Source organism: Podarcis muralis, chromosome W, assembly GCF_964188315.1.
Source record: "Podarcis muralis chromosome W, rPodMur119.hap1.1, whole genome shotgun sequence".
Taxonomy (NCBI): Eukaryota; Metazoa; Chordata; class Lepidosauria; order Squamata; family Lacertidae; genus Podarcis; species Podarcis muralis.
Window position 1 is genome coordinate 16,146,600 of NC_135674.1, and position 27,511 is coordinate 16,174,110.

The following is a 27,511-nucleotide window of genomic DNA, read 5'->3' on the forward strand; positions in this document are numbered from 1 at the left end:
AACTAACAAACAGATAAAATTAAGAAGTTGCAAGTGGAATGCTAAAAAGGGGTCATCCCTCACAACAGAAATTAACGCTGCAGAACCGGCAGTGCGGTAGAGATCTTGAGGGGCTTCTCTGCGCTCCCAAAACAACACAGTTAACCCAAGAAGTGTCACTGGAGTTTGGCGTGGGGGAACAGTTTAGACCAGCTAAACAGACAACAGAAATAAGGAGAGCTCTTTACCAGAGACTTGCGGAGATCTGGAGAGGCGGGGAGAAGGCTGGAGGAGTGAGTCAGCAGATTGAGTGAAGTGGGTGGCGGCCATTACTGAAAGACTACACTGGAAAAGACTTTAAAGAGCCGCTTTAACACCAGAGAAAGATAGAGTGAGGAACGGCAGGAAGAGTGACATAGCGGCCACTAGTGGAAGTAAAAGACATAACAGCTAAGAGACATAATAGTCAAGAACCATAGGAAGAGCTACACAGCGGCCACTAGTGGAAGAAGAGGACATAACAGCCAAGAGGCATAATAATTAAAAATAGCAGGAAGAGCGACACAGCGGCCACTAGTGCAAGGAAAAGATACAACAGCCAAGAGGAAAAGTAATAGCCATATCCGCAATGCCAATACTTGCTTAGAGGAACTGTAAAGCATAAACATCCGATATAAATAAAGGGGAAAATTAAAATTCCAAATATATCCAGCATAAAGATAAAATTAATTACCCATGAAAATTAGATCCAATTAAACTTCCCACAGGGGAACTCCCAATAGCTTTAATCTTTGGAGACTATATAGAATCCGAGGCGGAGAAGCGGAATCGAAAGACAAGTGAACTCAATCTCAAAACAACCAGCCATCCAAAAATATCCAAACACCCAAATGGGTTCAAAGAAAATGCAATCAACAGTTGGCCAAACTTTAATTGCCAGCCAAGCAAGGAGAACTTCGGTGGCGGAAGATGAAGCAAGTATGGATGTAAAGGATTTGATTATTGCCATGCAGAAAGACTTAGGGGACAGAATAAACTCAGTAGGCGGAAATATAAAATCACTGGAAGAGAAAGTAGTAACTATGGGCAATAAAATTGAAAAAAATTCAGCTCTTATAATGGACCTTACACATCAAATGAACCAATTGACAACGAAGAATAAAGAAATTGATAAGACAGTGCAAGAAGTGAAGGCAAAGACATTGAAGCAAGAGGAAATAACCAAAAAGATGGGGGCTGAGAAAAAGAACTGAAGAAAACCCAAGACAAAAACAAGGGAGAAATAGAGGACCTAAGGAAGATGCAGGAGGAGATTTGGGATGAATTGGCAGTGTTGAGACAAAAGGAAATGATTCTCCACTTGAGAGGAATACCAGAGAGCCAGGATGAGGACATTTCGACAAAATTATTAAAAGTCCTGGCGGACTGGTTGGGGGTTCAGGAGGAGGACTTATCACTTGATATTGATAAAATCTTCAGGATAAAACTGCATAAACCTGAAACCAAAAAAGGACCAGGAGACTGCCTGGTCTTCTTGAACTCAAGACTTCTTAAAGAAAAAATATTACTGAAAAGTAGAAGTAATGCCTTATGTATAGATGACAAAGTCATAGAAATAATGAAAGAGGTCCCAACTCGCCTCCTGAAGAAAAGGGAAAACTACAAACCCCTGACAACTGCTCTAAAGAAAAACAAAATTTTATTTAGATGGGAATTCCCCGAAGGGTTAACTTTTACCTATAAAGGAAGATGCAAGACCTTCAGATCGGCAGAAGAAGCAGACTCTTTCGTAAAAAAAACCTGGAAGGACTTGGGGGGGGGGGGGAGGAGAAACCACAAGAAGCCGAAGAAGCAAGATTGTAACAGAACTGGAAAATAGGACTTTATTTCTAAATTTTAATTTTGAAAAGGTGACGTATGATCATTAAGACTCTATGGCACTAAAGTGCATTTCTTGGAACGTAAATGGGTTAAACAGTAAACTTAAAAGGAATAAAATAAATCATGTATTAAAGAGGGAAAAAATGGGATATCATATGCCTACAAGAGACCCATATCTCTAAAAGTCATACAAGGGTCTTACAGAATAGAAACCTGGGTCTAGAGTTTATTGCATCAGGAACAGAGAGAAAGAGGGGTGTTGTGATTTATGTTAAAGCAAGCCTAGACCCCCAATTACTTTTTGTGGATGAAGAAGGTAGAACTGTAGGAGTGCGGATTACTATAGAAGGGGGGGAAATAATCATAGTGAGCATTTATGCTCTGAACAATAATAAATCAGAGTTTTACCACCGGTATGAAATTTACGGCATGTAATGCCTTAAGAGAAAATATTATGAAAATGATATACAGGTGGTACATGACCCCAGTCAAGCTTGCAAAAATTTACCATTTGCCCGATAATAAATGTTGGAAATGCAAAGAAAATGAAGGTACATTCTTTCACCTTTGGTGGACGTGCCCTAGGATTAAGGCTTTCTGGGAAATGATCTATAATGAATTGAAAAAGGTATTTAAATATACCTTTCTGAAGGAACCAGAGGCCTTTCTCCTGGCATGGTCGGCCAATTGGTGCCAAAGAAGGATAGAACTTTTTTTATGTATGCTACAACAGCAGCAAGAATACTCATCGCAAAGTATTGGAAGACGCAAGATTTACCCACTCTGGAATAATGGCAGATGAAGATGATTGACTGTATGGGATTGGCAGAAATGACTGGCAGAATCCATGACTAGGGAGAAGAGTCGGCGGAAGAAGATTGGAAGAAATTTAAGGACTATTTACAGAAATATTGTAAAATTAATGAATGTTGAATGATGTCGGATAGAAATTAAGAGGTTTTTAGCTGCAATGTTGTGAGTGATACGGGGGGAAAAAGGGTATAGAAATAGGTTAAAAATTACTGATAAGGATTTACTGAACTAACAATTTGAATTGGAATACAAGAAGGGGGAGGTATGAGGAGGTCAGGGAAGAAGGTTATTGAAAAATAAGCATTGCGAACTTTATGTGTTTTTAAACTTTTTTGCTTTTTTCTTTTTGATTCTTTTTATTGTATTAAATTGGAAACCTTAATAAATATATTTAAATAATAATAATAATAATAAATCAGAGTTTTTTAAGGAGCTGGAAAAGAAGTTATGGAATTATATTGGGGAGAATGTTTTTCTTATGGGAGATTGGAATGGAGTGGTCTCGGTCGAATGGGATAGAACTTCTAGAGGGAAACTTACCAATGAAGGTAAATTACCGCTCTCCTTTTTCCAGATGGTGGACAATTTTGACCTCTATGACTCATGGAGAATTAAACACCCTAATGGGAAAGATATTACACACTTCTCGGAAGCTAAAAAATCAGGGGGGAGGTTAGATGCTATTTGGATTTCTAAAGGGCTGACCCTCTTCTTAGAAAAAGCAGAAATTCTGGGAAGGACTATATCAGACCATAATCCAGTAACAATATATATGGAAATTAAAAAGCAAACAAAGGGAAGGTGGAGGATGAACGATGAAATATGGAGAGACGACCAATGGGTGACGCAAGCAAAAATCAAGTTAGCGGAATTTTTTGAGATAAATGGGAAACAAAATACAGATATAAATGTAGTTTGGGACGCAAGTAAAGCGTACATGAGGGGTCTTGGAATACAACAAATGGCTAGGCTGAAGAAGATAAAAGACAAAAATATCCAAGAGCTAACTAAACAGATAAGAATTAATGAAAAAGAGTTGATCAAAAATCCAAAAAGTCATGAAATATTACAAAAAATAAAGATATTACAATCCCATATCTCTAGTATATTAAATAAGGAAGTAGAAAATAAAATTAAATGGGCAAAACAAAGGTATTTTGAGTCCGCCAATAAGCCCGGTAAGTTGTTAGCATGGATGATAAAGGAAAAGCAAACAAAAAAAGTTATAAATAAAATTTTGGACCAAGGGGAGGAAATAACAGACCCAGTAAAAATAAAAATAAAATTCTTAAACTTTTATAAAGATTTGTATAAAAAAGAACAATTAGAGGTTAATAAAATGGAAGAGTATTTACAACAAAATAAATTACCAAGAATTGAAAAAGAAATTGAGGCCCTAAATTCTAGTATAGAAATAGATGAAATAGCACAAGTGATAAAGAAAATGAAGAGTGGCAAATCGCCAGGCCTAGACGGAATCATATTAATATACTATAAGAACCTGGAAGAAGTAATCCACCCTATATTACATAGAATAATGAATATTGGGGGGGAAAGGATATACCACAATCATGGAAAGAAGCACTGATCACTCTAATCCCGAAACAGGGAGTGGAGTTGACAGACATGAAAAATTATAGACCAATCTCCCTGTTGAATACAGACTATAAAATCTATGCTGGGGTGATGGCTAACAGATTAAAAAAGACTCTAAACAAAATAATCAGCAGAGACCAGGCGGGCTTCTTACTGGATAGACATATAAAAGACAATACAAGAATAATAATTGACCTGTTGGAGTATGTGGAAATGAAACCAAGTAAAAAGATGGCCATGTTATTGGTTGATGCAGAAAAAGCTTTTGATAGAGTATCATGGAATTTCCTATTGGGAACTTTCAAAGGTCTGGACATAGGGGAGAAAATAATTAATGGAATTAGGGTGATATATGATAACCAAAAAGCAAAATTGCTAATAAATAACAAAATCACCGAAGAGTTCAGCATTGAAAGGGAGACAAGACAGGGGTGCCCTCTCTCCCCACTTCTTTTTATTGCCACCTTGGAACCACTTTTAATAGCAATAAGAAAGGATAAAAACATAAGAGAAATTAACCTAGGATCTCGATACTACAAAATTAAAGCCTTTGCCGATGATGTAATCGTAACCACTGAAAACCCAGTGGAAAGTATCCAAAAAACGCTTGCACAACTGGAAGAATTTGGGAAGGTCTCTGGGTTCAAACTGAATAAAGGAAAATCCAAATTATTAACGAAAAATTTACGTAAGTTGGAACAAGAGGAACTGGAAAATACAACAGGTTTAAAGGTAGCCAATAAGGTAACTTATTTGGGGGTTTGGATCACCAATAAGAATATAAACTTATATAAGGACAATTATGAGAAGAAGTGGAAGGAAATAAAAAAAGAATTAGAGACTTGGAGGAAATTGAATTTGTCCCTGTGGGGGAGAATATCCACAGTTAAAATGATGGTATTGCCAAAGATGATTTTTATGTTCCAAACAATACCTATAATTAGAGGCATAAACTGTTTTAAGGAATGGCAGAAAGACCTTGCCAGGTTTGGCAAGGGAAAAAACCACGCATAAAATTTAAGCTACTAACAGAGTTGAAGGAAAAATGAGGCTTTGCGGTCCCTGACCTTAAACTGTACTTTGAGGCAGTGTGCTGGACATGGATTAAGGACTGGATATTAATTAAAAACACAGAAGTCCTAGATCTGGAGGGATGGGATATTGTGTATGGGTGGCATGGCTACATAGGCTATGACAAGGTTAAATCCCACAAAGGATTTTTAAATCATATTGTTAGAAGGGCATTATATGAAGTATGGGAGAGGAGTAAAAAATCAGTAGTAACCAAAACACCATGGTGGTTGTCACCAATGGAATCTATGTCAGTTCACAGGATAAATATGAACAGCGATTGGCTAACATATAAAGATTTAGTAGAGGAAACAAGTAGTGATCCGAAAATAAAGGACCTAAGTGAATTGAAACAGAAGGGAATAACCTGGCTGGAGTATTATCAACTAAAAGCCGCCCTTGAAAAGGATAAAAGAATCAAAGGATTCGACAAAAAAATATCCTATCTGGAGAAGGATATTTTATATAATAATCAAAAGACACTTTCAAAAATGTATAAACTACTTTTGAATTAGCAAAGAAAGGGGGAAGATATCAAAGAAATTACAGTAAAATGGGAGAGGGACCTGGGACTTACGATCAAACCCAATATTTGGAATGAATTATGGACTAAAAATATAAATTTCATGGCTTGTTTCCTTATAAGGGAAAAATCTTATGAAAATGTACTATAGGTGGCACCTGACCCCTGTAAAACTTGCAAAAATAAATAAATCAAACAATAACAAGTGCTGGCGATGTAAGGAACAGATAGGAACATACTATCTGCCCAGGAGGTCTCCCCTGTGTGAGTGCCTGAGGGCCCTGCTCTTGCCACTTACCATGTGGCCTGGGGCGGGGCCTGAAGCCTCATAAGGACTGCTTGCTGCTTGCTGCCTGCTGCCCAGGAAGACTCCCCTGTGGTGAGTGCCTGAGGGCCCTGCTCTTGCCACTTACCATCTGGCCTGGGGCGGGGCCTGAAGCCTCACAAGGACTGCTTGCTGCTTGCTGCCTGCTGTCCAGGAGGAGTCCCCTGAGTGAGTGCTTGAGGGCCCTGCTCTTGCCACTTACCACCTGGCCCAGGGCGGGGCCTGACAGGCCTCACTAGGGCAGTTGCTGTTACTGCTGGAGGGGCACAGAGTGTTTTTAAAATGTTTTTTAAAAATTTCTTTTGAATTTTTTGTATGTGGGGGGTGGGGGTGGGGTGGATGTTTGGTTGGGTTTGGGGAATTTTTTTGATTTTGTTGCTTTTGTAATTTTTACAGTTTTTTTGTTTGTATTGTTTTATTGGTTTTGTTTGTTTGTTTGTTTGTTTAAGGTGTTATTTTGTTCTTAAGGGGAGGGGTCAGGGCTGCCGGGGAGTGGGCCCCAGCCCACAAAATGGCTGGGGCATGTTCCACAGGGGGGGATGCACTGGGACAACCGATCTCAGTGATCACGGGTAGGAGGAGGAGTTACGCTAAGATTAGACCATGTCATTACAGAGGGGGCAGGTTTAGTCGTTGTCTGAGGACTATCCCTGCCTCCGGGTCTGGTCCTGACCGGATGGATACTAGAATCAGCAAGGGATACCCACATGACCTGAAGGTGCTGCTGTGCAATGCCAGGTCAATGATTCATAAGACCACTGCCATCCATCACTTGATCATGGATGGAGGATTTGACCTGGCATGTGTAACAGAGACTTGGTTGGATGAAGCAGATGGGCCTGTCCTTGCCCCTGCTTGTCCACCAGGTTTCTCTTACGCACAGCAACCCAGGTCATGTGGGCGGGGAGGGGGGGTTGCAGTGATTTTTAGGAAGTCATTACTTTGCACCAGGTGTCCTATTGGGAAGACCCAGTTTTCCGAGTGCATGTTCTGGAAGTTGGGCAATAGGGGCAGTACAGGATTCCTTTTGGTGTACCGACCTCCCCGCTGCACCAAGGATTCCCTGCCCGAGCTGCTTCAGGTCGTGGCGGATGTTCTCCTGGAGACACCTAGTTTGGTCGTCCTAGGGGATTTTAACATCCATGCCGACACGACCATACAAGGGGCCGCTCGGGACTTCGTGGAAAGCATGGCCTCCATGGGGCTGTCCCTGAATAAGTCTGGCCCAACCCATAGCCGCGGACATGCCTTGGACCTGGTGTTTACTTCTATGGATGTTGGTGATCTGACACTAAGTAAAAGCGAAACGAAAGAAGTGCCATGGTCAGATCACTTCCTGGTGCAACTGGACTTCTCTGCGACCCATCGCCTCAGCAGGGAGGTGGGACCAATTCGGATGGTCTGCCCCCGCCACTTAATGGATCCAAATGGTTTCCAGAGAGTGGTAGGGGATGCTTTATCCCATGTTGATGGCCTTTCAGCTGATTCCCTGGTGGCCCGCTGGAATGTGGAGTTAACCAGGGCTATTGACTGTTTGGCTCCGAAGCGCCCTCTCCGATTGCATGGAGCCTGGACAGCCCCATGGTTTTCCACAGATCTGAGGGCAATGAAACAATAGTTGAGACGGCTAGAGCGCCGGTGGCGGATAACTCATTCCGAATCTTACCGGACACAGGTTAGAGCTCAACGTCGAGCCTACCAAGTGGTGATAGCGACAGCGAAGAGGTACGGGCCACATGTTCTCCTGCAATGATTTTGCAAAGTTTTTTTGCAGATAAAATCGCTCAGATTCGGGAAGAAGTAGACTCCACCATGGGAGCAGGGCCGGGGTGGGAGAGTGCTAGAGACCTGTCTAGTCAAGTTGCGTGGGATCAATTCCAATCTGTTACCTCCGAGGATGTGGACAGGCTGCTTGGACGAGTGAAGCCAACCACCTGTCTCCTGGATCCTTGCCCATCCTGGCTTATAAAAGCTAGCCGGGAAGGACTGGGCGATGGGCTTCATGGGGTGGTGAATGCTTCCCTCCGTGAGGGAGCCTTCCCAGACCCGCTGAAAGAGGCAGTTATTAAACCGCTTCTTAAAAAACCATCTTTAGATGCGGCCACGATGGCCAACTATCGCCCAGTCTCAAATCTTCCATTCTTGGGCAAGGTGATTGAGCGAGTGGTTGCTGAACAACTCCAGGCACGCCTGGAAGAAGCGGAACATTTGGATCCCTTCCAGTCGGGATTCAGGCCTCATCATGGGACTGAAACTGCCTTGGTCGCACTGGTTGATGATCTCCGGCGGGCTAGGGACAAAGGTGAGAGCTGTTTCCTAGTTCTCCTGGATCTCTCAGCGGCGTTTGATACCATCGACCATAACATCCTTCTGGACCGTCTTGAGGGGCTGGGAGCTGGGGGCACTGTCATACAGTGGTTCCGCTCCTTCCTCCTGGGTCGTGTTCAGAAAGTGGTGGTGGGGGGTGAGTGTTCAGACCCCTGGGCTCTCACTTGTGGGGTGCCTCAGGGTTCTGTCCTCTCCCCCATGCTTTTCAACATTTACATGCAGCCGCTGGGAGAGATCATCAGGAGGTTTGGGCTGGGTGTTCATCAGTATGCAGATGATACCCGGCTCTACCTCTCTTTTAAATCAGAACCAGAGAAGGCAGTGAAGGTCCTGTGTGAGTGTCTGGAGGCTGTTGGAGGATACCTGAAGGAGCGTCTCCACCCCCATCGTTCTGCCCGGACACTGAGGTCCAGCGCCGAGGGCCTTCTGGCGGTTCCCTCATTGCGAGAAGCAAAGCTACAGGGAACCAGGCAGAGGGCCTTCTCGGTAGTGGGGCCTGCCCTGTGGAACGCCCTCCCATGAGATGTCAAAGCGATAAACAACTACCTGACATTCAGAAGACATCTTAAGGCAGCCCTGTTCAGGGAAGTTTTTAACGTGTGATATTTTAGTGTATTTTTGGTTTCTATGGAAGCCGCCCAGAGTGGCTGGGGAGGCCCAGCCAGATGGGCGGGGTATAAAAAAATTATTATTATTATTATTATTATTATTATTATTATTATTATTATTATTATTATTATTATTATTATTATTATTATTACCATATGTGGTGGTCCTGTCTAGAGATACCAAAATTTTGGAACATGATTTATGAAGAGATAAAGAGATTGATAAAAACTACATTTAGCAAGAAACCGGAAGAATTTTTTACTAGGAATGGTTTCAGATAATATTCCCAAAAACAAAACTAGGCTATTTATGTATACAACGTCAGCAGCAAGGGTTATAGTGGCAAAACACTGGAAAGATAAAAATACACCCACTAAAGAGGAATGGGTAGTGAAATTGTGCGAGTACTGGGAGCTCGCAAAGCTGACAGATGCAATAAGAGACAAACCTAAAAAATTGGCGAAAGAAGAATGGGAATGTTTAAATAATTATTTAGGGGACAAGGGCTCAACAAGAAAGATCTGGCTATGTTTAGAATGATACCGCATAGAGAAATGTTCCCTGATACCAAGATGAGGGATTCCTTTGGAATGCAGATAGAGATAATTGATAAGAATAATGATCTGTTGTGAGCTTGACGGAAGTGTACAATAGATGAGCTTTCCTGCTTTGGCTCATCTTCCTTTTTCTTTTTCTTTTCTTTTTCTCTTTTTTCTTTTCTTTTATCTTTCCCATAGTTGCTTATGTTCTGTGTCATGTACTTCGATATTTTTTTTAGTTTTTTTTAGTTTTTTTTCATTACTATTAAGGAATTTTCCTTTGTAATTTTGGTTGTCTATATTTATATGTATCTGTTTAAAGCAAAACAAGTTTAAAAAAAGGAAAAAAGAAAAGCACGTCTGGAGTTTGCTACATATGCAATCAGGGTCTATTTGATTGGTCGTACAAGAAGCAAACAACAGTAAGTTTAAGTTCTTGTGAAGCTAAACTGAATGCACTGTCTTATTGTGGATTGTGAATGGTTGTTACAATTGTGTAAAGACATGAGAATTCCTGTAAAGTGTCCAATCCAGGTTTATCAGGACAACAAAGCATGTTTGGCTTTGCTGACTTCTGAAGGTTGTAAGCAAAGCACGAAGCACTTGCAACTGAAGCTGCAACGTGCTATGGAATGTGTTCAGAAAGGACTCGTAACGGTGTCCTACATGCCAGGTAATGAAATTTCTGCTGATTTATTGTCCAAGGTTGTTCCGAAGGATCAACACTGTACCTATATACAGAAACTGGGTTTGTACTGAGATTGTACTGACATGCTGCCCAGTGGTGTTCACAGAAAGGGGGAGAATGTTAGTTTCTGTTTTGCCACTGAGCAGCTGCATGGAGTCACAGGACTCTGTTTACATTCCTGGGATTCCATACTATTGGAAGTCTCACGGGAGAGGAGACGGGATGTGACGTTAGTGGTTTCCTGTTTCCTTTGTTCCTTTGTTCGGTTGCTCTCTGCTCTCATAGAGGGAGGATGTCTATTTCTCAGCTGTCTGCGTAGCTTAGAAATAAAACTCTTTACAATGTAGCCCAAACCTCTCGTCTCTTTCCTGTGCTGGAAACTCTGCTGAAGAATGTGCCTTGGAGCCTTATCAAAGGCTCAGGTCATTAAACACGTCGGGAGGCGATTCCAAAGGCTCGGCTCGGAGGAAGATGAGGCTTTATCAGCTTGGTCAAACGGAGATTCCAACACATTGTCTCCCCACTTAGCATTGTACTTGACACTCCTGGTAAGCGGTACCATCTTTGTTTCAGTCATTAGCACTCTGTATGCATCCTTGTCGTATCCCACAAATATGCCATGCACACCATGTTTTCTGAGCTTGCTGCCCTGTGGAGTATGGACCCACATGTCAGAACCAAAGATTCTCATGTGCTTGACGTATGGCTTTTTACCAAACATCTTTTCATAGTGAGTACAACCTGTTGGTGAAGAATATCTCCTATTGTATGAATAAACTAAACAATTCAGAGATTCAGCCCAATATTCATCAGGAAGATTAGCATCATGCAACAAAGATATTAAGCCTTGCGGCAAAGTCTGATTTGCCCTTTCACAAAGTCCATTCTGCCATGGAGCCCTTGGATTGGCAAGATCATGGACTTCCGGTTTGCTGTGGCCATCGGGAAGAAGCGCGGAATAACCCCTTGGGGAATTCTGAGCAGCGCAGGGTGTTTTAGAGGTCTTGGAAGGACTCTGCGGACCTCGGCACCCAGCGGCACCCTTGCGTGCTCTCCTATTCTTCGGGTTTGCTTAATAATCCAAAGACAGGATTGAGCTGCGGGAGCAAAGGGAAAGCACCACTAACCCCACGTTGCGCAGTCTCTGGCTTCTGGTGAAAGTGGCAAGCTTCCAGGACAAAAGAACGGATTTTAGACTATATGGGATATATTTATCCATTGGAATACTGAGGGAAAAAATTGGAAAAATTCGGACAGCCAAGGGGCGTAAAAAGGGAGTCCGTCCCAGCAGCGGTGAGAAAAATGGTGCAGGAAACAAAGTTGCAAGAATGAAGATGGAAGGGAAAGACCCTGCTGAGTGAGTGTAAAACTGAAAGTCCTCAGATTCATTGTAGAAAGGACTGAGGCAAAGACTTAATTTGTAACAAACTTATCAGTGTGTGGGAGTAAGAGTTAAAGAGGGATTTTGTTCTTCTATCCCGGCAAGGACTTTGTGGTTCGGTGGGAGAGATATTAACGTGCTGAGCTCCAGCCCAATAATCGCGGAGTGAAGCATGGATGGAGCCACAAGGGGTTTGAAGAGTCATTGTTGCGGTGTGTGTGTGTGTGTGTGTGTGTGTTTGTGTCTGTGTGTGGAGATTTTAACTATCCCCCCTCAAGAAGAATTTGGAGCAAATGATACAGCAGAGGAAACAAAGCCCAGAATAACTAAGGAGATAGTACAAGAATACTTGGCTAGTTTAGATGTATTCAAGTCTCCAGGGCCAGATGAACTGCATCCAAGAGTATTAAAAGAACTGGCAGATGTGATCTCAGAACCACTGGCAGTCATCTTTGAGAATTCCTGGAGAACAGGCGAAGTCCCGGCAGACTGGAGGAGGGCAAATGTTGTCCCTATTTTCAAAAAGGGGAAAAGAGAGGACCCAAATAATTATCGCCCAGTCAGTCTGACATCAATACCAGGGAAGATTCTGGAGCAGATCATTAAGCAAACAGTCTGTGAGCACATAGAAAGGAATGCTGTGATCACCAATAGTCAGCATGGATTTCTGAAAAATAAGTCATGTCAGACTAACCTGATCTTGTTTTTTGACAGAATTACAAGCCTGGTAGATGAAGGGAATGCAGTGGATGTAGCCTACCTTGATTTCAGCAAGGCATTCGACAAGGTGCCCCATGATATTCTTGTAAAGAAGCTGGTAAAATGCGGTCTGGACTATGCTACCACTCAGTGGATTTGTAACTGGCTGACTTACCGAACCCAAAGGATGCTCATCAATGGTTCCTCTTCATCCTGGAGAAGAGTGACTAGTGGGGTGTCACAGGGTTCTGTCTTGGGCCTGGTCTTATTCAACATCTTTATCAACGACTTGGATGATGGACTCAAGGGCATCCTGATCAAATTTGCAGATGACACCAAACTGGGAGGGGTGGCTAACACCCCAGAGGACAGGATCACACTTCAAAACGACCTTGACAGATTAGAGAACTGGGCCAAAACAAACAAGATGAACTTTAACAGGGAGAAATGTAAAGTATTGCACTTGGGCAAAAAAAATGAGAGGCACAAATACAAGATGGGGGACACCTGGCTTGAGAGGAGTACATGTGAAAAGGATCTAGGAGTCTTGGTTGACCACAAACTTGACATGAGCCAACAGTGTGACGCGGCAGTTAAAAAAGCCAATGCAATTCTGGGCTGCATCAATAGGAGTATAGCATCTAGATCAAGGGAAGAAATAGTGCCACTGTATTCTGCTCTGGTCAGACCTCACCTGGAGTACTGTGTCCAGTTCTGGGCACCACAGTTCAAGAAGGACACTGACAAACTGGAACGTGTCCAGAGGAGGGCAACCAAAATGGTCAAAGGCCTGGAAACGATGCCTTATGAGGAACGGCTAAGGGAGCTGGGCATGTTTAGCCTGGAGAAGAGGTGGTTAAGGGGTGATATGATAGCCATGTTCAAATATATAAAAGGATGTCATATAGAGGAGGGAGAAAGGTTGTTTTCTGCTGCTCCAGAGAAGCGGACACGGAGCAATGGATCCAAACTACAAGAAAGAAGATTCCACCTAAACATTAGGAAGAACTTCCTGACAGTAAGAGCTGTTCGACAGTGGAATTTGCTGCCAAGGAGTGTGGTGGAGTCTCCTTCTTTGGAGGTCTTTAAGCAGAGGCTTGACAACCATATGTCAGGAGTGCTCTGATGGTGTTTCCTGCTTGGCAGGGGGTTGGACTCGATGGCCCTTGTGGTCTATTCCAACTCTATGATTCTATGATTCTAAGACTTCCAAGCCTTGACTTCCAAATCCTTTTTTAGACTTTTCCCTAAGGGAACTGGAGCGTGACTGCACCCCCTCTTTATTACGTTTTTTTCTGATTTGGTGTTTGACTCTTCGGCGAAGGAGGTGGACTCTAAACTCCCTATAAAGAGGAAAGTGTTACCCCTCTCTGATTTCCTCTTTGGATTAAGCCAGCAAGCGGCTGAAAAACAAAGAGGACCCTTTCTTTGATCCTTTCTGTTGGATTACAGTTTTACTGGGGTTTCCCAGGTGGATTAAGCCTCCAAGTGGCTGAAGAACAGAAGAGGACAGTTTGTGGAGGTTGGACTAACAGTTGCACTTACAATATTAAACTATACTGTTTGAATTGTGGACTATAAGCCAATTGGATATAAACTGGTTATTTCCGGTCTCCCTTGAGTCACACTTTGTCTGATAGACAAAGGAATTGAAAGTCACTGTGGGGGGGAAGGGAGATGTACCAGATGACATCTAGGGGCAAACACCCGAATTGCAATTATAGAATAATCTTCTTCCCCCCCCTTTCTTTTGAGTACTTACCCCCTCTAGTGGAGAAAAGAAATATAAGCTTTAAAAATGTCAGGGGGAAATGGGGGGGGGGGGGGGATTATAGGAACTCCAGGAGATAGGAGACCATCTAAACAAGAAGAAATTGAAGAATTCACACAAAATGAACAACACTTGGAGAAAAAAATTGGTAGAAGTACAAGAAACCCTGGATAGGAAGATAGAGGGGGTGGTAGGAGAACTCTCAAATAAAATCAAATATTTGACAGTACGGTCCAAGACAATGGAGGAAGCAGTGAAGAGGACTCAGAAAGAAGTGAAGGAGGCCAGGAAAGAGACAGATCAGGTTAAGGATGAAGTAACAGAACTGAGCAAAGTACAAGAGCAAATCTGGAACAATATGGCTTTGATGGAGATGCGTCAAAAGCAGATGAATTTAAAATTTAGAGGTGTAGCAGAAGAAGTGAATGAAGATATAAAGTCAAAAATGATTAAAGAACTGGCAAGATGGATGTATCTTAAAGAAGAAGAAATTGAGTATTCAGTTGAGAATGCATTTAGAATAAAAGTGAGATCGGCGAAAGCCAAATAAAAAAAAATTGCCTGGAGATTGCCTCATAATCTTTAATTCACTAGAGATGAGAAATGCAATTCTGAGAATGAGTTATAATAACAAATTACTCATAGATGGAAGACCAATTATAATTTTTAAAGAGGTGCCTACCAGACTTTTACAAAAGAGAGATGGCTATAAACAATTGGTGACATTATTGAAGAAAAACAGAATTCAACATAGATGGGAATTCCCTGAAGGGATCTTCTTCTATTACAAAGAAAAAAGGTTTAAATTAACTGATGCCCAGGAGGTCAAGAAGTTTACAAGAAGATATGAGAAGGAATTACGAAAGATGAACACATACCCTGCAGGGCCTGTTAGATTTGCTGGACTGGACTTGGACCTAGAGAAGGAGAAGGAGGAGGAGAAGAAGGTGGAGGAGGAGGAAAGGAAGAGGGAGGAGAAGAAGAGGGAGAAGGAGAAGGAAAAGAGGAAGAAGAAGAAGAAGAGGAGGAAGAGGTGGAGGAAGAAGAGGATACTGATAATAAAGTTACTGATCCCTAGGTTAAAATTACCGGTTTTGTTAAAATAGAGAAATGGCGTTGAAAATGATAACCTGGAACGTGAATGGGCTTAATGACAAACCTAAAAGATATAAAATTGAGCAAGCTAACATTAAAACCTGAAAACGAGCAAATAAAACAAACTATTAAAATGTTACTGTCAGAGCTGCCCGAGGTCCCAGCTCACAAAGGACCAACGCCGGTTCGTTGTTATATACAAAAGTCTTTATTGAAGTTCAGTTTCGCTTTCACAGCCGCGGCGCGCAGCTCTACGTCTCAAACTCTAGACCGCTGAAGCTCCGTCTGAATCTCCTCCCCCCCCGACACCAGTTTAAGACTCTAGCCTTGCTCCACCTCTTCCTTTGCTCTTTCCTTCTCTGGTTCCGCCTGTCCGCTGGGGTCTTGCCCTTCCTAGACTCTTCTGACGCTGAGTCCCCTGAGTCTTCCCCCTCCCTCCGGCGGGCTTTAGGACCTGGTTCCCAATCCGGGTTTTCTGCTGTCCCGCGCGCCTGTACATTCGAACTTGGTGCGCGCACCCAGCCGGCAACCTTCCTCCTGACCGTTACACTGCTCCTGTCACTGCTTCCCCCTTCGGGGAGGCTAGCTGGACCTGACCTCCCCTCCGTTCCCCCACTCTCCGATAGAGGCGTGGTCAGTCCTGACTCATCTTCTCTCCCCGCTGGAGGAGACGCTGGCCCTGACACATGGGACTCTTCCCCCCCACTACGCTCTGGTGGGGAAGCTGGTCCTGATCTCCCGCTGCTGCTTTGGGAGTCCCCGCTGGCCCCTTGTTTCTGGTGCGTCCCCCCTGGGACCCCCCTTGCCCTGACCATCGGCGCCCCCTTCTGGGAATCTTCTGATTCGCTAGAGAAGCTCATGGAATCTCTCGGGTCACTGTCATACTCCCCTACGCTGCCCTCAGATTCTTCCCCTTCGCTCTCCATTTCCTCTCTCCCCTGTGCCTCTGCTCCCGAGCCCCTGACATCCATCCCCCCCTCGAAGCCCCCCCTTCCCCCTCCCCCTCTTCGGGTGCGGGTTCCGGGTGCTCCAGTGCTGTGGGGGTGAGTGCGGGATACCGTTCTTTCCCCCTGGTGTGCAGCCGGCCAGCGGGATCCGGCCAGCCCGTAATGGGCTCGGCGACGTCGATCTCCTCTGCTTCCCTCTCTCTGCAGTTGTGCTCGAACCCAGGATCCTCCCCCAACACGTCCATGTCCTTCCCTTCCCCTGTTACCTCGGGTGATGCTGCGTGTAAGGGCCCCCTCAGCAGTTCCCTGCTCCACCCCACCTCCGGTTGATTGTCCCACCAATAAGAGCGGTCTGTGACAAACCCCGAGAGTGATCCCTCCGGGGAGCTTGTTTCTGGCGCCGTTTCCTCAGCTGATGAGAACCCCTGGAACGTACTGGCTGAAAGTGTGGGTGTGAAAAGCCAGTCGTCGAAATAATCTGCCGGCATAGGTCTGTGTGGGAAGAGTGCATGGAACTCGTCTTTAAGGTAGTGCTCCTCCACGGCATAGTACGGTACCCACCTGTTGGCGCTGGCCGGGGTACCTTCCCTGGCGAGGAGATATTCAACTCCCTCTTCCCCCCCATCTCGAGTCTAAAATCTCCGTGACCTCGTTGAGTGGCGCCGCCCTCGGTGACCCCTCCCCTGTTGGCGATTTGCTGAGTGGGTCTGGTGCGTTCCCTGGCGCCTGAAACCTGTGGGGTTCCTTGTAGGGTGTGAGCACTGACCTATGAAAGACCGGGTGCATTCTGGAGCCCTCCGGGAGTGTCAACCGGAAGGCCACTGGATTGATTTGTGCCTCGACTTGGTAAGGCCCTAGCTGCTTGTGTCTGAGCTTCTTCTTAGCTAACGTTCTGGCCGGCACTGCCTGGGCTGCTAACCAGACCCAGTCCCCCACCTGGATGTCTTCCCCGATTCTCCTGTGCCTGTCTGCCTGCATTTTGTAGGCGTGTTTTGCTAGTTCCAAGTGCCTTCGGAGTTGCTCGTGGACCTCCTGTAACTCTGCTGCCAAGTGCTCTGCTCCCCGTGGCTCCCCCTCCCTCTTCGTCTCTAACCCCGGGAAGGTTCTGGGATGCCGCCCATTGTTGGCGAAGAACGGTGTCACCCCTGTAGACCCGTGCTTCGTGTTGTTGTAGGCAAACTCGGCCAGCGGTAGGTAGTCCACCCAGGTCGAGGGCTGTTGATTCGCGTAGCATCGCAGGTACTGCTGTATGATGGCGTTGACCCTCTCCGCTTGTCCGTTGGTCTGCGGGTGTCGTGCCGACGCTAAGTTGATCTTGATGTTCAGGATGCCCAGCAGCTTCTCCCAGAAGCTCGAGATGAATTGGCGACCCCGGTCGGACAGGATGGACCGCGGTAAGCCGTGAACTTTGAACACGTGGTCTATGAACAGCTTGGCGGTCTGTTCCGCTGTGGCCACCTTCGCGCAAGGAATGAAGTGCGCCATCTTGGTGAACAGGTCTACGACCACGAGCACCGCTGTTTTGCCTCACGAGCTGGGCAGATCTGTGACAAAGTCCAGGGCCACTTTCTCCCACGGTTCGAGCGGCGTCTGTAGCGGTTCCAGCAGTCCCGCCGGCTTCCTGTGTACTGGTTTGGCCCTTTGGCATGTGTCACACCTAGAGACGTAATCCGCGACTTCTCCCCTCATCTTGGGCCACCAAAAGTCTCTGGCAACTAATTCCGCCGTCTTGTCCTTGCCAAAATGCCCAGCGCTGGGCGCGTCGTGTAACTGCTGCAGGACTTTCGCGCGGAGGTCGTCTCCCGGCACGTAGAGAGCCCCTTTGCGGATGAGCAGTCCGTCGCGTATCTGGAACTCGTCGTCCTTCGCTGTGCCTCTTCGCACCTCCTCCATCTTGGATTGTGCGAACGAATCCGTCTGCAGCGCACGACGCACCGCGTCCAGGTCCACGGTGGCTGAAGCGCACGCCCACGCTTTCGGTGCGAAAATGTGTTTGGCCGCCACCGGTGCCGCTTCCTCGAGATACTGCGGCTTCCTGGATAGTGCATCCGCCATGACGTTGTTGTCTCCCGGGATGTATTCTATCCGGAAGTCGAAATCCACAAAGAACTCCTGTGTCTGGCTCCGATGAGGAAGTGCCGCCACGCCTTGAAGGCTGCATGAATGGCCAGCAACTCCCTGTCCCAGATGGTGTAGTTCTGTTCCGACTTGCTGAGTTTCCTGGAGTAGAATGCGCATGGCCTCCAGTCCCCTTGCGGATCTTGCTGCAACAGGACCGCCCCCACAGCTCTGTCCGAGGCGTCCGTTTCAACCCTCATTGGTTTGCTGGGGTTTACGTGTAGCAGCTGTTCTTCGGACGCGAAGAGACGCTTGAGTCTCCGAAAGGACTGCTCCGCCTGGTCCGTCCAGGTGAACTTCTTCTTCTTGGAGCTGAGGGTGTCCGTGATGGCCGCCGTCTCCATCGCGAACCCCTTGATGAACTTGCGATAAAAGTTGGCGAAGCCGACGAACTTCTGGACCTCCTTCCTATTGCGCGGGCTCTTCCAGTCCAACACCGAGCGGACCTTGGTGCTGTCCATGGCGAGTCCCTTGTCGGACAGCTTGTAGCCCAGGAAATCCACCTCCGTCATGTCGAACTGGCACTTCTCCAGTTTGGCGTAAAGTCTGTGCTCCCGTAGTCTCTGCAGTACCTCCTTGACGTCTCCCTCGTGAGCCTCCTGCGATTCCGAGAAGATCAGGATGTCGTCTAGGAAGCAGACGCACTTCTTGTAGAGGAGTCCCGCTAACACGTGGTGCATGAAGGCTTGGAAACAATGGGAGCCATTTTGTAGATCAAACGGCATAACTCGATATTCATAGGTGCCTAAGGGCGTAAAGATGGCCGTCTTCCACTCATCGCCCTCCCGCATGCGTATAAGGTTGTACGCCCCTCGTAGATCCAACTTGGTGAAGATTCGTCCCTTCCTCACCGTCGCGAGCAGGTCGTCGATCTTGGGCATGGGGAATGCTGTGGGCTTTGTCCTGGAATTGATGATTCTGTAATCAACTACCAGCCTCCGTTGGGGCGTGTCTTTCTTCTTCACGAAAAACACGGGACTGCCCCCCACTGCTTTGGATTCTTGGATGAATCCCCGCTTCAAGTTGTGATCTATGAACTCCCTGAGTTCTTGCAGTTCGTCTTCAGACATGGAATACAGTTTTCCAGTCGGCAGCGTCACCCCCGGCAGGAGGTCAATCTTGCAGTCGTAGGGCCTGTGGGGAGGCAGCTTGTCCGCTTCCTTCTCGCAGAAGACCTCCAAAAACGCCTTGTACTTGTTGGGTACCGCTTGCACCATGCCTAGGTGTAGCTGAGGTGTAGCTCTTGCCCCTCCTCTTCCTGGCTGGTCCGGATGCAGTGTTCTGCGCAGTAGGAGGAGCAGAAGGTCAATTGCCGCTGGTACCATGCTAATGCCGGGCTGTGCCTATCCAGCCAACTCATGCCCAACACTATGGGCGTGTCCGACAGGTGGGTGACGTTGAAGCTGATGACTTCGCGGTGATTTCCAATTTGCATTACCATAGGTGGTGTTTGCTGTACCACCTGTCCTCCCAGTAGCTCTCTGCCATCGACCGTGATGACGTTTAGGGGCATCGTGGCTGGTAGGAGCGCTATGCGATGTTGCCTGATGAAGTCCACTCCTACAAAGTCTGCATTACTACCAGAGTCAATGGTAATAGGGACTTCCAGGGTGAGTCCATTGGGTAGCTGGCGCGATGCGGTGAGTTGCACCACTGGTTTGGGTGGGAGGGGGTCTGTGGGCTGTAAAATCTCTGGGGACTGCTTCACTGACTCGCCTGGCTGGGCCCCAGTGCCTCTGCCTCCAACCAGGCTTCGTCGTTTCCCTGTAGCTGTTCCCCCTGCTGAACTGCTCCCCTTACTGTTGCTGAGGCTGCAGTGTGCCTCTGGATCCTCTGGGGACACTCTTTGGCCATGTGCTGTGCACTGTCGCAGATATAACACTTCCTGCTCCCTCTAGGAGCCTTCGCCTTGACTGCTCCTGGTGTTTGGGCTCTGGTCGCTGTCTGAGCCCTGGCACCACCTATCTCCATCGGCTCTTCTTCCCCCCCCAGTGGAGGCGTGGATTGCGCGCACCCTGTCTCCCTGGGTAGGAAGGGAGTTGTTCTGGCTGGTGTGCGTGCCATACGTCCCTCATCCCTGCTCCAAGGGCGTTCTTCCAGGCGCACTCCTATCGCCAGCGCTCTCTGGACGACTTCTGTGGTGCTGTTGGGTCTCTCTCCCCTCGCCAGCTCATCTTTCACGGCCCCATTTAGTCCCTCCCAGAACAGATCCCTTACGGCAGCGGAGTCCTTCTCCCAGCCCAGCACATTTACTAACGCAAAAAAGCGGGAGTGATATTGTCTCACAGTGGCTTTGCCCTGCTTCAGCCCATGCATTTCCCTCCTGGCCACATCCACATCTACCGTTGATTTAAAACAATCGTCCATAGCCTTGATAAATGCTTTTGAATCTTGGAGGGCGGGATCATTTTCGCGCCATAAATTGCGCAGCCACGATTTAGCTTCCCCATGCAGATGAGTTATTATGAAGCCTACTTTCTCCTCCTCATCTCTAAAGTCTTTCCGAAGCAAATTGAGCGCGAAAACTATGTCTGCTCTGAAGTTAGGATACTGCTGCAGGTTCCCGTCGAAGTGGGCTACGATGCTGCCCCCCCTCTTCCCGAGGCCAACTCCCTCCGGCTTGGGTCCTGGCAGCCCCTCTTTGCCCAAACGTTCCCACCTGGTTTGCAGATCCCGGCAGAGCGCTACTGCTTCTTCCTCTCTCTTTCTGGATGCTGCTACTTCTGCGTAAAGCGTCGTGACTGCTTCTTGCAGTTCTGTCACCCTTTCCTCTGTAGTCATCTTTGCCTATCTTCGTGAGCTCGCAAAACACCAAGTTTTGCCCCTCGCTGCGCCAACTCACGCTGTGAGGGTTCAATTCTATAATGGAGACGGAGCTTACTGTCAGAGCTGCCCGAGGTCCCAGCTCACAAAGGACCAACGCCGGTTCGTTGTTATATACAAAAGTCTTTATTGAAGTTCAGTTTCGCTTTCACAGCCGCGGCGCGCAGCTCTACGTCTCAAACTCTAGACCGCTGAAGCTCCGTCTGAATCTCCTCCCCCAGACACCAGTTTAAGACTCTAGCCTTGCTCCACCTCTTCCTTTGCTCTTTCCTTCTCTGGTTCCGCCTGTCCGCTGGGGTCTTGCCCTTCCTAGACTCTTCTGACGCTGAGTCCCCTGAGTCTTCCCCCTGCCTCCGACGGGCTTTAGGACCTGGTTCCCAATCCGGGTTTTCTGCTGTCCCGCGCGCCTGTACATTCGAACTTGGCGCGCGCGCCCAGCCGGCAACCTTCCTCCTGACCGTTACACTGCTCCTGTCACTGCTTCCCCCTTCGGGGAGGCTAGCTGGACCTGACCTCCCCTCCGTTCCCCCACTCTCCGATAGAGGCGTGGTCAGTCCTGACTCATCTTCTCTCCCCGCTGGAGGAGACGCTGGCCCTGACACATGGGACTCTTCCCCCCCACTACGCTCTGGTGGGGAAGCTGGTCCTGATCTCCCGCTGCTGCTTTGGGAGTCCCCGCTGGCCCCTTGTTTCTGGTGCGTCCCCCCTGGGACCCCCCTTGCCCTGACCATCGGCGCCCCCTTCTGGGAATCTTCTGATTCGCTGGAGAAGCTCATGGAATCTCTCGGGTCACTGTCATACTCCCCTACGCTGCCCTCAGATTCTTCCCCTTCGCTCTCCATTTCCTCTCTCCCCTGTGCTTCTGCTCCCAAGCCCCTGACAGTTACAAACCCAGTTCTCCATGTTGGTGAGTCAAGAAGTGGAATGAAAGATAAAACTAATGAGACAAAAGAATTTCGAATCAGCAAATAAGACTGGGAAGCTGTTAGCTTGGCAATTAAGGAAATGTCAAAGTCAAAACACAATTAATAAAATAAATATAGGAGACCAATTGACAGAAGATCCAAAAGAAATAAGGAAAACCTTTCAGAGATTTTATAAGGACTTATATAGAAAAGAAAAGGAGGCCATTAAAAAATAGAGAGGTACTTGGAAATTCAAAAAGGGAAACAAATCCCATTAGAAAAAAAGGAACAACTGAATACACAAATAACTATACAGGAAATACAAATGGCAATAAAGCGGATGAAACAAGGTAAAGCTTCAGGACTGGATGGTCTCACAGCAAAATATAATACAACTCTCAGTGGACATTTGGTACTCTGGGAGGTGGTGAATAATATTTTGAAAGGAGGGAAGATTCCGAACACATGGAAAGAGGCGTATATAATGCTAATCCCTAAGCAAGATTCAGATTGTTTGAATGTCAAGAATTTTAGACCAATATCATTGTTAAATAATGATTACAAACTGTTTGCAGACATCATGGCAAATAGACTAAAAGTAATTTTAAATGCGTTGATTCATAAAGACCAAGCAGGTTTGTTACATGGCCGACAATTAAGAGATAATGTAAGGCACATTGTAGATATATTAGACTATTTGGAGGTCAGAAATGATAAGCCAGCTGTGTTAATGTTTATAGATGCAGAAAAAACATTTAACAATGTTTCTTGGGAATTCATGAAGAAAAGTATGGAGATGATGAGAGTGGAAGGATCTTTCCTGAGGGGAATAGAGGCAATATGCTCAGAACAGAAAGCAAAATTGATTGTGAACAACGTTTTGACAGAATATTTTGATATCACAAAGGGGACCAGACAAAGTTGTCCACTGTCCCCATTACTGCTCATCATTGTACTGGAGATATTAACAAATAGACTGAGAGAAACATCAGAAGTAAAAGGTATAAAGATTGGTGCAAAGGAGTTTAAACTTAAGGCCTTTGCAGACGATTTGGTGTTAACATTAGAAGAACCCCATTCTAGTGTTAAAGAAGTAATGGAAGAAATTGAGTAATTTGGGCGTCTGACGGGATTTAAATTGAATAAAACTAAGACGAAAATGGTGGCTAAAAACATGGGAAAGAATGAAATAGAAAGGTTGGAGCAAGAATGTGGAATTAAGGTGGTAAAGAAAGTAAAATATTTGGGAATTTGGCTGACTGCAAAGAACATAAATTTGTTTAATGATAATTATCATCTGGTTTGGAAGGAGATCAAAAGAGACCTGGAAATATGGAATAGACTAAAATTGTCAATGTGTGGTAGAATATCAGCGGTCAAAATGAATGTATTACCCAAGATGTTATTTTTATTTCAAACGATTCCTATAATTAAAGGTGTGGGGAAATTTAAAGAATGGCGGAAGGTACTTTCACGATTTATATGGCAGTTGTGACGAGTTGCTACGAGGTAGGCGAAAAACCAAGTGGCTGAAATTTGCCAATTGGGAAAAATTCCTACCAGGCCCCTTGCAGCGACCAACCGAAGTCCACAGCAAAGTCAGGAGCCTGCCTAAAAGGAGGGAGGGTGGGAAATTGGATCAGCTGGCACAGCGAAAAGAGGGCGAGCCCTGGCCGCGCCGGCCCTAAATAGGGCAGGCCATGCCTCCCCAGCCACCCGATTGGCTGGCTGTGTAGACGACGTGGCCAGGATTCCCCCGGTCAGAAGTGGCTTTGCGTGGCGAGTCCCCCCCCCCCCCCCGCCCCGGAGAAATGAAGACACAGGACACCAAGTATTAGGTTAATGGGCAAAATAGGCCACAACTTTATTGATTACAGGAATGAGCGGTATTGGCTTAGGCATTGGTCCTATCGACTAGCCGGCTTCAGCCCGATTGTGTGAAGACCGGCAAGGGTTAACCACCAGTAGAGGGAGTCCTGCTGAGGCACGTCAACTAGGAGCTCCCACGGGTTACTGCTTGGGGGCGTGCCTTAGGCCCACACCTCCATAGGTTTCGGACAGGGCAACCCCCCCCCCCGAGTCCTTTATCGGACTACCCTTAGCTTTGGGGGGAGGTGATGGCGTTTCCTCCCCCCTCACATACTCTTAACCCCTCCCTACCAATGCCTAACCGCCACTTGAGCAACAGCTCGACGCCAATACCCTCATACCTGCAACCAATCCCTAATCCCCCCTGCTATGTCACTCAGCCAGATGTCATTTCCAGCATCAGAAAGATGCACGCCATCATACCGGTAGAGGGCCTCCTTGTTGAAACGTATGCCGGGGTGGTCAATGACCCACCCACCCAGAGCCGCCACTCTATGCACCACAGCCTGCTCCAAGGCTTTCCTAGCTCTATTTATAGCGATCGGGCACTGGCTATCTCTCCAAACCCGCCTCTCCAGCAATGAGGACCACAGAATGATGATGTCCGGGTGAGAGGCCTTCAATTGCTCAAAATCCCCCAAAATATGCCACATCAAGTTAACTGCCCTTCGGTATGCTAGGTCGTTTTCGCCTAGCTGGATTACTAATGCATCTAGTGGGCCTTCCACTGCCGCTCTGGCTCTCACTGTGGGCAACATCTCAGCCCAGCGCATTCCCCTCCGCGATATCCAGGACACCTTGGTGTTTGAAGGTAAGTTAAGATGCGGCCCGAGACCGGTATTGATGGCACGAGCCCTGGCCCAATGCACGATGCTGTGTCCCAGTATCCAAATGTGCGCCCTCAAGTTTCCTGCAAAAGAATTGAAACGACAGGCTAAGGTAAGATGGGGAGCTTCACGTGGGGTAAGCAGTCATAATTTTTTTCTGACATAGCTTTTGTAAGCATCTGATTTCCAGCGGCCTAAGTCTTTTATCCTCTCGGCCGATAGGCCCAGGTGCACTGCCGTAGTGGCTGCCCCTATACGAAATGAATGGGCCACGAACTCCCCGGGGGTGCAGGCCACATGCTGCGATCGCCAAACGCATGACACGGGTAAACTGGTGCCGAGCCAGGAGTGAGCCATCGGCATGGATTAAGAGTGGTCCTGCAATATTAGATCTCATGAACAAGAAGCGTCTAGTGTCTTTAACTGGGCATGGGCCTGATTTTTTGGTTGCCAAGAGTCGAATTAGGGCCCCTTTATCATACTGGTCAGTTTTGGAACTGCGAATCCGCAAGATCAAATCTTCCCATGATAGCGCAACATCGCTCAGAAGTAATCCCCGGGTAATAGTGTCTGGGCCACCCTTGCACACCACCTCCCCAATGCGGAGTGCACCAAAAAAGGTGATGGAATATGCCGCTGAGAAAAAGCGGGCTTCATACTTTGACCAACATATTGTTCTTAACTTTTAATGGATTTGGTAAAGGATGTCAAACGTTATGGGTTTCCGTTTTTCACTGCTGGGAGGCTGTAGCCTACGCCAGCCCTCCAAGGCCTTGCGCACTACAAACTCCGCACAGGGGTCGGAGGAATAAGCTGCCTTGCAGAAGAATAATATTGCCGCCGCCTGCATATTAAGGGTCTTAGCTGCGCGGCCCAAACCTCTCAGGTGCAATAAATAGTGAAGGACCTTGGACTTGGGGGGGGGGGGGGATAAATTCTGGTGGTACTGGAATTATTACGGAATCGTAGGAAATCCGACCACGCTTTCTTGTAAGATCTTAATGTGGAAGGCGCCACTGAGGCTAATACTCCCTGCATCACTTCAAGTTCCCAAGGCTCCAAAGGTGCTCTGGGAATGGCTGTGGCAGCTGTTGAGCATCCGGTGCTAACGAGCGAAAGTGGTCCATCTGAAAATGAAATAGGGCATCTGCGATGTCATTGTTAACACCAGGCACAAATTTGGCCGAAAAGTGGATGTTAAGCTCTAAGCACAAGAGGACAAAAGAACAAAGAAGGACCCCCACCCTCTGTGAGTGAGAAGCCTGCTTAGTTAGAACCAATACTACCGCCTGGTTGTCAGTGTGAAAGCATACCCTATGGTTACTGAACTCTTTTGACCACAAATGCACTGCTACCATGATCGGGGAAAATTCCAGGAAGGTTAGGTCTCGGGTAATGGGTCCACCCTGCCAAGCGGTGGGCCAGCGCTGAGCGCACCATTGTCCCCTAAAATAAACCCCAAACCCTAAAGAACCTGCTGCATCTGAATGTACCTGGAAGTCTACTTGTAGTAACATGCTATCCTGCCACAAGGAAATTCCATTATATCTTTCCAAAAACTTAAGCCAAACTTCCAGATTGGATTTAACCTCTTTGGATAGGCGAACCCTATGGTGGGGTGATCGCAAGCCCGCTGACAACCTCGCAAGGCGACCGCAAAATGGGCGACCAGGGGAAACCACCCGGCAAGCAAAGTTCAAATGGCCTAAAAGTGAATGAATTTCTCAGAGGGAGAAGTTGCCAAATAAGGTCCCTAAGCGCAACTAATTTTTCTTTAGGTAGTCTAGAAGTCTGGGCGATTGTATCCAATTCAATGCCCAGGTACACCATAGTTGTGGCGGGGCCCTCCGTTTTGTCTGCTGCCAAAGGAACTCCCAACTCCCCTGCCAGAGATGTGAAAGCCTCGAGAAGGGCAGAGCACTTCTGTGTACTATCGGCTATGAGAATAAAGTCGTCCAAATAGTACGACACACCCCCAGAGCCTGTTCTAAAGCGAAGTGCCCAGTCCAAAAAGCTACTAAATGCCTCAAAGGCTGCACACGCCACCGAGCAGCCCATAGGCATAGCCTTGTCTACAAAGTATGCCCCCTCGAATTTAAACCCCAGCCACCGGAAATCCTCCAGGTGTACTGGCAAGAGTCGGAAAGCGGACTCTATATCACATTTTGCTAGCAAAGCACCTTTTCCAAATTTGCGAATAAGCTTGACCGCCTGATCAAAGGAGGCACACCTCACAGAGCAAAGTTCCTGAGGTATTGCATCATTGACAGACCCTCCTTTTGGGTAGGAAAAGTTGTGAATCATGCGAAACTCACCAGGTGCCTTTTTGGGGACGATACCTAACGGGGATATATGCAAACCGTCTATGGGAGGGACAGAGAATGGGCCGGCTACCCTCCCTGCCTTAATTTCCTTTAGAATTTTCTTACGCGCCCCTTCAGGCATCTCTCTTACTGACTTTTGATTTGGTGGGTCACCTGAATTGGGGGGGGGGGGGAGAGACTGGGATCCTGAAACCTAAGCTAAAACCCTCCCAGAGATATAACGCCGCTGTTCTGTTTGGATAAAGATCAAGAAGGGATTTTAAAGGACTCAGCTTGATAGGGGAGAAGGCCAAGCCGAGGCCAAGGTTACTGACGATTTCCCTGTGGTCCAAATGAAGGTCCGTGGCCTCCCCTAGCACCCTGGTGGGAGAACCCTCTACCACCTCGAAAGGGCTGCTTC

The 27,511-nt window shown here is 46.8% G+C and overlaps 1 pseudogene; it reads left to right on the forward strand.

Annotated features, from left to right (window-relative positions):
- Positions 1 to 959: 959 nt before the first annotated feature.
- Positions 960 to 25,139, forward strand: LOC144326311 (uncharacterized; annotated as a pseudogene).
- Positions 25,140 to 27,511: the final 2,372 nt, after the last annotated feature.